A 10168-nucleotide genomic window follows, 5' to 3' on the forward strand; every position below is an offset into this window, starting at 1 on the left:
TTTCCATAGAGCATTTTTTTCTATTTTTTTGCAGACTAATGTTTGCATATTACTCTAAAATGCATTGAAATATTGTACTTTTTATCACCTCTAAAACTTTTAATAATTAATGTTTTTTCATTAAATATTATAATACATAATAATAAAACATTTTCTGTAAAACAAAATCTACTATTTTATATATATATATATATATATATATATATATACTGTATATATATATACTGTATATATTTCCGCGGCAAGAAGTGGCAGTACTTATACCTGCCTTATGTGACAAAAAGGTTAAACAGGGATTTAAAGTCTACAAAACACATAATCCACTCGTGTTTACAAGAGAAGTAAACAGGTTGCCTGTATTTGTCTCTGTGCCTGCTCTGCTAGCTTAAGATCATTTTAATAAATAGTACTGAAAGGAGGCATGAGTTTAGAGGGTTTGTCGGTAGCATTTAAAAGCCAATAGAGTTTATAATTCGACTCTATCATTTCTTATTGATTAGAGTAATCAAGATAAAAAGCTAGCCGGGCTGAGAGAAGCTCAGTGTATGATTAAACATAAGAGTCAGTTAATTCTGGAGCAGGGAAATGTGGCTACCCTGAAGAGTTCATTTGCATGAGATGTTGAGCCTTGTAACAAGAGGACAAAAATCACTAATTAGGAGAGCAGAATGTCTCCATCACTTCAAGCAGCCTTTCAAGAACAATGCTGAATCTAAAAGATCGAAAGGAAGACTTATATCATGTTATGTAGATATAGGGCAGGTATATGTTTCCTTTGCAGGACCGGCCCAAGACATTGTGCTGCCTGGGTCCAAGGATCCAAACTCCTGTTAATTAAAACAAACAGTATTTATTTTATCTCATCTCTCCTCTTTATCTCTCCCTTTTCTCCCTATCTTTCTTGTTATTGTACCCCCTTCTCATTATCTCTTCCCTTCTCATTATCTCTCCCTTCTCCCATCTATCATTATCTCTCCCTTTTCTCTTTATGTCTCTTCTTTCTCTATCTCTCCCCCTCATTATCTCTATCTCTATATTCTTTTTCATGAACTTGTTCTTTTGTACCCATCTCTCCTTCTCCTTCTCATTATCTCTCCCTTTCCTTACCACCTCTCCTCTTTTTCCCCATCGCTTACCTTTCTTATCAACATATATTCTGTGATCCAATGCAGTGCACCCTGCTTCAGTGCTGAGCGCCGGGATATGACACCAAATGATCAGACCACGCGCTCCCTTTATTTTGGGCTAGTTATCTGCCCAGTGGCCCTGCTCCTCCAGTCGTGGGCAGTCCAGTCCGCCACTAGAGATAGCTGGCAGGATAGGGAACACCACAAATTGTCGCCCCTGTCGAAGTGCTGCCTGGGTCCACCAGAATCCATGTAAGGGCCGGCTGTGTCCCTATGTATTGCGTCTGAAACAGCCCAGTCACAGGTCCAAAAACTGTAAAGAAAGGTGCAAAATTAATATATTTCCAACGAGTGGGTCATAGTCATCATAAAAACAATGACTAAACACCAGTTTGCAGTGCGTTTTCTATGACAGTTCTGGGTGGTACCCAGATTACTATTAACTGATATACTGTTGCATTGTAGGGGTAAAAGCCATGCTTAAAGGGACACTCCAGCCGCATCATATCCACTTATATGTTCCTCTTGCAAATTACTGGCAGGGGGTTCTTAAGAATCACCCTAATTGCATTTGCCCCCACCTATTGTCTATACAGGAGATGTGTTCAGCCAACACATCTCCTGACAGGTGATTTACTTACTGCCAGTCTGCTACGGCATGCTCGGTGAGGAGATCCCATTCATTTCCATATTGTTTTAGAATATGACCTATTCTCCTAACATTTACCCTCCTTTAAAACATAGTACCCCCCCCCTTACTAAAGCCCTGTATTTACTTAAAATACTTCTAGGACATATCTTCTTCTTAAGCTGTACATATTCATCGTTTAGTCCTTCCTACTATATTTTATCCTGCAAGCCATTTACCATTTTAGTTGCCCTATCTATATAATCAATGGGCAGACTAGAAGGGCTGAATGGTCCCTATATGCCGTCAAATAGGATTATTTTTCTATCCTGGAGATGTGGTCTCCAGAACGGTAACTAATACTCCTGACGAGTTCTGACCAGAGATCTTTAAAGTGGCACCTACTTTCTACCTAGCTATGCTGCTTGCATTTCTACCTCCTGTTACACTAACTGCATACCTTACAGTCCTTTAGAAATAATTGCTTCCAAGCCTCTGTCCTCATTTTTCACACAATACTATAATACCATGTCTTACCATTGTATTGTTAAACCCCAAGGACATTATTTTACATAATATTCAAAAAATGTCTCCCACAGCATCAGATGGTCCACACAATGGAATTTAGCATGCCAATGAAATACGGATACAGATGTAAGGTACAGATTAGATAACACGTATGAAAGGTCACGAGGTCAGATTAAAGCTCCCTCTGTGATGTGAGACTTGGAGCAAGTAAGTGCTCTCTAACCCCTACATCTGGTGGGCCACTGGCTGCTAAGCTATGCCAGGCTTGGGCCAAGCTGCCCTGTCTTTTTTACGGGTCATCCGGCATCAACGTGAAGAGCAATAGAGGTGAAACCAATAGGATTTGTATAATACCCCTTTCTTAAAAAGCACACAGCAGAAAATATTCTGCTATCTACATAACTATTATTTCATAAATAATGGGGAAAAGAGAGCGTCCAATTACTATACTATGAAACAACAAAAAGTTTTTGACTTTCAAACCTTTCATCGTGGGCTACATGACCCTTGCACCGCTTATAACACTAAATATATTTAAAAGTTTTATAAGAAAATATTTTAGAAATAGTTGTCCCAATGCAAGTAGCTACCAGTTCTTCCTTAATTCCTACTTATTAGAAAGTATTTACTATTTCTCTAGTTTAAACTGGTCAACTTCACAAAAGTCTTTAGTGTTCCACATTGGCAACTTTCAAATAAAAAATTGTTCTAAGAACATACTAAAACGATTGAAATCAAATGTAAAAAAAATTTGCTAAGAATGAAGTTGTTTCGGTTCCTTAAACCAATCAGTCCAAAGAACTCTTGACATGGCCCATTGTCTGCTCGGAATCTTTCTCTAGATTGGGCTGCCTTGGCTCAGAAGCGCTGGGATCAGAGCCTTATCGGGGATAATTGTAGGTGTCAGCGTGTAAATGCTTGCAGACTCTTAAAAAGTCTTGCTGTTTCTTCTTTTATATACGGCAGCTATTAAACCGGCTGATCCCTGCACATATAAACAGGAAGGTTTTCTGGGAAATCCTTGCTCTTGGATAATGTGCATGTGTAAAATTAAGCAATGTAATGGGGCGGAATAAGGGGTTTATTTTCAGCAGGATAGGTTCACTGCCAACTGGGAGTTGTGTTAGGGTTTCTGTAGTACGTACTTGTGGAAATATTTCCTCTGCAACAGCCCATCTTTTATTATTGTATGTAAATACTAACGTTCCTTAGTGCCAAAACACTTTATGTAAGAACATCATGCTGCTGTTGGTTGGTATGCTACCCTATTTAACAGAGAATAACTCATTTCTTTGGCAACCAATTTAGTAATTTGACTGTAGTTTGATATATATAAACCTATCTATCTATCTATCTATCTATCTACTAGCCTGTCTTCCAGACATTTATCAAGATATTAAATATACAAATAAAATAAATACACACACACTTAAGGTTTCAAACTACAAGACAAGACTACAAGAATTGTTGAAAAGTTATTGCCAAGGTGTTTGAAGGATTATTATGGGGCATGGGGAATACACCTATATACAGTATGTATATATATATATATATATATATATATATATATATATATATATATATATATATATAAACAGTAGCTGGCCCATTTCTTCTGCACAGCGGTATCCCTCTAAGCCTTGGCACATTTCTTTAAAAAGCTCATTGAGTGAGCTCTTTCTCTCCCATTTCACTCAATACAGAATAAAGTCAGTCTGTATTTAATGGTTATGGTGGATGTAAGGAAGGATTTGGTAAATGAAGAGGCCTTTTGCTCCATGATATTGCTCCTTACATCGTGTGAGTCTACCAACCCAGCACGACCTCAGATTCCTCTCTGGGAGTCTGACTCGCATCATCAACTAGCTGATTTTCTCAGTACATCGCTGGGAAATGTACTGAGTGATAATAGAGATTTCTCTTTCATTTTTTACGCTTGACTTGGTTATTGTTGCCTTTCTTTTCCCTTGGTTCCTCCAGAGGATTAGCTCTGACTTCCCCACTATTTGCGGTCAAAGTGGCCCAAGCTCTGAGTGACAATTGATGGGGATCAAGGGATTGCCCATTCTGTGCCTAAAAGCCCTGATTTGTGCCAGAGAAACCCATGAAGCCCAAGAAGAGAATGAAAAGCATCTGAGACTAAATATATTCACTGGGAAGGATTCTCCCCAATTGCTTTTAAGTTTTGCATTAACCCTTATAAGCACAGCATCATTTACCCCTCTGTCACTCATTGGGTTAATAGAAAAGAACAGCCTTGCAAGATTCATGACTGATAATTTACGGTGTTGACTTCAACAGGCACCTAATGGTTAATTTTAGGGTAAACCTACTTGTACATCCTTGATGTAAATTACCAGCACATATACCATACCAGCTCATGCGGGAGACAACTGCTAAATAAATAACAATAAGTCCATTCACTAGGTTTGACTGTGAATACGCATCTTGCCCCCACAGCCACTTAATCACAAACTGTTATCTTGCCCCATATCTATGATAGTAGTTAAAGTAATGAGCTTTTTACGTAGATTTGAATGCACAAACTGGTCAGATGAACTTGTAATCCATGTACTATTAATGCCTCTGGAAGTGAAGAGGAGGTTAATGCACTATGGGTAATTTGACCCAGAATCATGCATTTTGTGTTGATGGTGGCTACCTGTGGGCACTCGGAAAGAAAGGGGGCAATCCTAATCCTACAAATCACCCATAGTGCATTAACCTTCTGTTCTCCAACGTTATTTCCATATATAATGTCACACACCCTTTGGGAGGAATGACTAGACGGTGCATGGATTATGAGCTCATCTAATAAAGTAAGGCTACCAGTATATGCCAGTATGTGCTGTCAGCTATGTCCAATACTACTATTTCAAAATACAGGACAATGTAAATCTGCAGAGAGAAAGCATTAGGGGTAAAATGGCAAGAGGGGAAACAAGACAATGTCTCCCAGGGCTGTTTTGAAAAATAGACATCTTGAACAACCTAGAAAAGATCAGCAGCACTCACCAAGTAGCCTTAATCTAGGAGATCGTAAGGTAAGGAGGAAAGCTTAAAATATGTGGTTTTCATAATACATGATTAGTGCTAGTGTTTGTGGTGTATATAAAGTTTGTTTGTGTATGATGATTGTTGTTAAAGTTCTGCTAAAGCTATTAAGGGCTGGTACAAATGATAGTTCAATTCAATTATCCTTGAAACATTTTTTTTCCTAATAAAATAATTTAAAAAAAAATAAAAAAAATATATATATATATATATTATTTTTTTCGGCATATAATTTTAAAATAAAATGAGCTTCAAACTTCACTCAACTTGTTTATGATGACCTGTGAGTGAACCACATTGCATTGAGGTTTGCTGTTACTATAAGTTGTTTAAAAATGATTTCATGATAAGGTGGAGCAGGGGGTATCTATATTGGTAGTTCAGGTAAAGGTCGCTAGCAGAGAGTAGTTGAAGCTATTCTGCACCCATTGTTCTTAACTATCCCTAATTTAGTAGTATAGCTCAAAAATAAAATTCATAAAATTTCTTTGGAAAACTCCAGAATTACATCTTAATGCATCAAAGAAGCAAATAGAAGGTCACAACGAATATAAAACCATAAAACATAAATCTACTCCATTTTTCTCCTTTCCTACTGACCTTCAAAACACAACTACTAATATAAAATGGGGGCACTAAACAAAATATGTGATGCTGTAACATAGACAGAGGCTAGATGAATGCTAGGACCCAAGTGGCTTGAGGGGGCCCAGATTCATATTGATTTTCTTGATGGCTGCTCGGGAATCGGCACCGCAATTGTAAGTGATCTATGTGAGTGATCTGTCGCTGGTGCGGGCCGCTTACATTCAAAGTGCAAGCCAGGGAGAACAGCCCACCTTTGGAGGAGAAGCTCAATGGTTGGGGTCTTGTGTGGCAGGGATTAATTGCCATGTATGTAAAGCAATTAGGAGGGATGCCAAATTGATACCTTGTCTAGACCCCATGGAGTGCTAACTTGCCCCTGAAACCAGAACAAATATTATGAGGACTAAATGTACGTAATTGTAAGGATTCTGGGAAATTCACCTGATTAAGTTATAAAGTATATAAAATGGAGCTGAGTGGATATTGTACAGATGCCAGGCGTGTGTGGCACACATTAATATCTGGACCCTAATTTTATATATTTTAATTATAATAAACTGCCACCTTTGCTCTGTCATCTCAACCTTGTTCATAGTTGGTTTGTTTCCTATACAACGAGATAAGACAGAAAGTTTTACTTTTACTTGCATTCATACATTATCTGAAAACAGCCTCAAAAATAGACCCGTCTATCGCCAAGGTCAGAGATTCCAAAACTGAGGAAGAATATATAATATAGCAGTCAAAATTATTAACTTCTATGCGTTCAAATAGTTTTCCTCATTTCCTTTATGGCATTAGCAGAGCATACACGGTCTGGAATACTAATGCAGAATGCAGGAATCTGACTTCTTCAGCTCTAGTGAATTAAAGACTGAATGAAAACCCCATGTGACGGAGGCTAACCCAAACCGACTGGCTAAGTGTGTGGTGCAGAGATAAAAACGCAGGTTGTTCCCTGGAACTTTGTGACACTAGATTTCTTTTTAATTGCTCCATGCAGATCACACTAATCAATCCTGTCAGGGCAAAGGCTCCCATTCTCCACCTCCTGAGCCTGACTCTTCAAATTGCATCACTTTTAAAACTTTCTCCACCATTAATGCTAGCGAGTCCCGAGCATAAGAGACAAGAGAATAAATAAATGCATATAAACATTTTTTAAACCCTGACCGACTTTCTCAATAATTCTATTAGACGATATAATATTTTAACAATAAAATGAGAAAATGCAGTCTTGTCTATTGTATTATAAATTTAGACGACCAAGAGTTTAGATTAAGAATTTCTCAGCTATCCAATTCTGTTCAATTCATTGTCGTTACAATAAGTTGCATAATAATCAGTGTTTGTTAAAAGCCTAATTATTAAAATACATTTTTGCAAAAAAATGAAAATGCTTTTCAAAAGGAAAATTATCAAAGATATTGAGCACAAATATATTAAAGTATAAATATGCTTTTTTTTGTTCAGCTATGAAAAAATGTTCAAATCTAGATTCCTCTTTTATTTTTATTTTTTGTGAGCGCCGCTTGACAAGAGCGCATGAGGGTTCACCTTTCTGTTTAGAAGGGTATTTTAGAAGCTGTCAATGCTATCATTGCTTTTCCACGGAGGGTCTTCAAGGTAGAACATTGCTGAACTTAACCCCTTTTCAAACGAACTCTATACATCCTTGTTAGTGTCCAGCTCTGAACTTCTGAAGAGTATTTTTGTGTGAGTCAGGGTTCATTCACTCAGGCTGTATTGTGGGACTGTCTTCTTTTCAGCTCCTAGTGTGTTACACCAATTAAAGGGCGACGTGCTGCAAATGTAATGGGCCGAGCACTGATTGTTTTTGACAAGCAACAAAACACATAGATCCTCCCCTTTGATTAGGCCGTTGAAGGAGAGGCTCAGGACGGTCAGTTTACTGAATAGTTCATGAACTGTAATTCTGAGGGGCTCTTGTGAAAGAAAATGTCTCTCTTTCTCTACTTTTTTTTTTCTTTTTTACTTCTAGCCTCTGAAAGGAGGAAACCAGCAGCATGCCTTGAGAAGGAGGACACCAATCAATTTTCATGTCATCTAAAGAATAGAACCCAGCCAACCTATTCCATGATACTAAACATATGAAATTTTTCTTATAAATTCATCTGTGTTTTGTTTTTGTTAATTGGAAATTGGATTAACATTTTACAATGCAACCAAATATTTTAGGAAAACATATGTGTGCTGACAAGGCTCTAATCGCAGCTGCAGTCATACCCATCTATCCACAACATTCTAGATAAAGCGACTATTGCTTACCCCTGATTTTTAGAAAGACTAAACCTTTCAGTACCTCTCAGGTACCATGGACTTAATCACTCTCTAAAAAGTAAACTTTAAGCTACCATCAATTGCCTTGATTTGAGTGAATGTGGATGCAACTTTGAAGCTAAAGATAATGCAAAACCCTTAATTCTAGAGCGCAACAAGGTTCCTCTGAGTTGAGTACGTCACTTGGACACAATGGAAATATCTGTTAATTCCTAAGAATTCTAAGGTCGTGACCAACACGTTTTGTTTGACATTTGTGTAAACTGCAACACTTTACAACATATGAAATATGTTTCACATTTTTAAAAAAGTAGAAAAAAACAAATGATTTTCTTTAGTTGATTTTTTTATGCCAGGCTAGTCAGCTGGGGTATCCTTTTTATCTATCTATGAGCAGTCAAGCTATTTAAAAAACATCTTAAAATACTAAATCATTTAAACAAAGTAAACATAGCACACAGTGCTAATGTAATTTTTATGTTATTGGTTGATGGGGCTATTGTTAGCATCGATGGGATAGATCAGAGGTGTTAATGAGACCGCACATAAGAGAAAGTGGAAATTCTGTGTTCTCAGTTGTCTCCTAAACTTCACCTATCCATGTTCTCCAACTATCTTGAAGTAAACTTGCTACTGTCAACAAGTTGTTCAGCGCCTTCACAACATATACCTAGAATATGTAGACCAGCTTGTGACATTCCACAAGCCATACGATATTTAGCCACAATAAATCTGAGTGGTGCCTTGAGATCTTGCAATCTATGAGGCGATTGAGAAGGACTGAGACGGCCACCGATGTAAACTATACAGTATAACACATATAAGACAGGAATCAGTCGCATAAGCAGTCATGTAAGTTACTGTTGTAGCCTTGATTTTCCGGGCTAGGCTTAACCCCATTAACCCCAATAATGACACCACACACCATTGTATATGGATAAGAAAAGGCCACAGACAATTTTATTTATTAGAGTCATTGTCACGCTAAAACCTGAAACAATAAACATAGGTGCTTTAACCCCTTCAATCCCGGAGAAATTTTGCCATTTTTGCGCTATGTCGGTTCAGCGATGATTCTCTTTTACTGTGAATAGTGTACCCATATAAACTATATATTGTTTTTTCAAGGAGAGATAGAGCTTTCTTTTGATACCATAGTTGGATGATTAGCTGAAAATTTAGAATTAGAAATTTAGTAAAAAGTAGCAAGAATTAGAAAAAAAAATCTGTGTTTTTTTCATTTTCCCTCTGAATCCTCACAAAATTAGGTAAAAAGACAGAAAATTCCATCCAGATTTATCCATTTAGGTGTCCTGTAGATGTCGATGTGCCCAAAGTGCCCGTTCCCGGCCGCATAAGTTGATCGCGGCCGGCCGGCAGTTTTGCTCTAAGTCCCCGTTTATGGCAGGTCAAGTTGCTTGAGAAACCCTGGAAGTCAATGAGGTCGGATTTGCCGGCCGCATCCGACCCTCGCTCCATCGAAGTCGGCATGCCTTGCCGGATTTTCCCGGTGGTGACGTGGAACTCCGTCCCGGTTCGCCAGGGACGTCAGGCACCCTCCGCCGGATATATAGGGAAGCTGCTGCTTGTTCCAGAGAGCCGGCTCCCAACGACCTCGCGAAGCCCAGCCCGGGTGCCGGCCAGGTCCCGGCCCCGGCCGGTAGACCTCCGAAGGTCCCGCCCGGGGCTCCACGGAACTCGGGACGCCCGGCCCGGGTGCCGCACCGGCGGTCCAACCCGCCCAAGTCCCGGGCCGTCTCCCGGGAACACCACCTTGGGGCAGACCCCCGAGGGTCCCGCCAGGGGCTCCCCGGACCTCGGGGTGCCCAGCCCGGGTGCAGCACCGGCGGTCCAACCCGCCCAAGTCCCGGGCCGGGTCCCGGGAAGACCACCATGGGGCAGACCCCCGAGGGTCCCGCCAGGGGCTCCCCGGACCTCGGGA

Source organism: Sceloporus occidentalis, unplaced genomic scaffold (genome assembly GCF_023333645.1).
Source record: "Sceloporus occidentalis isolate IW3139 unplaced genomic scaffold, rSceOcc1.0.p SCAF_90, whole genome shotgun sequence".
In the NCBI taxonomy this organism is placed as follows: domain Eukaryota; kingdom Metazoa; phylum Chordata; class Lepidosauria; order Squamata; family Phrynosomatidae; genus Sceloporus; species Sceloporus occidentalis.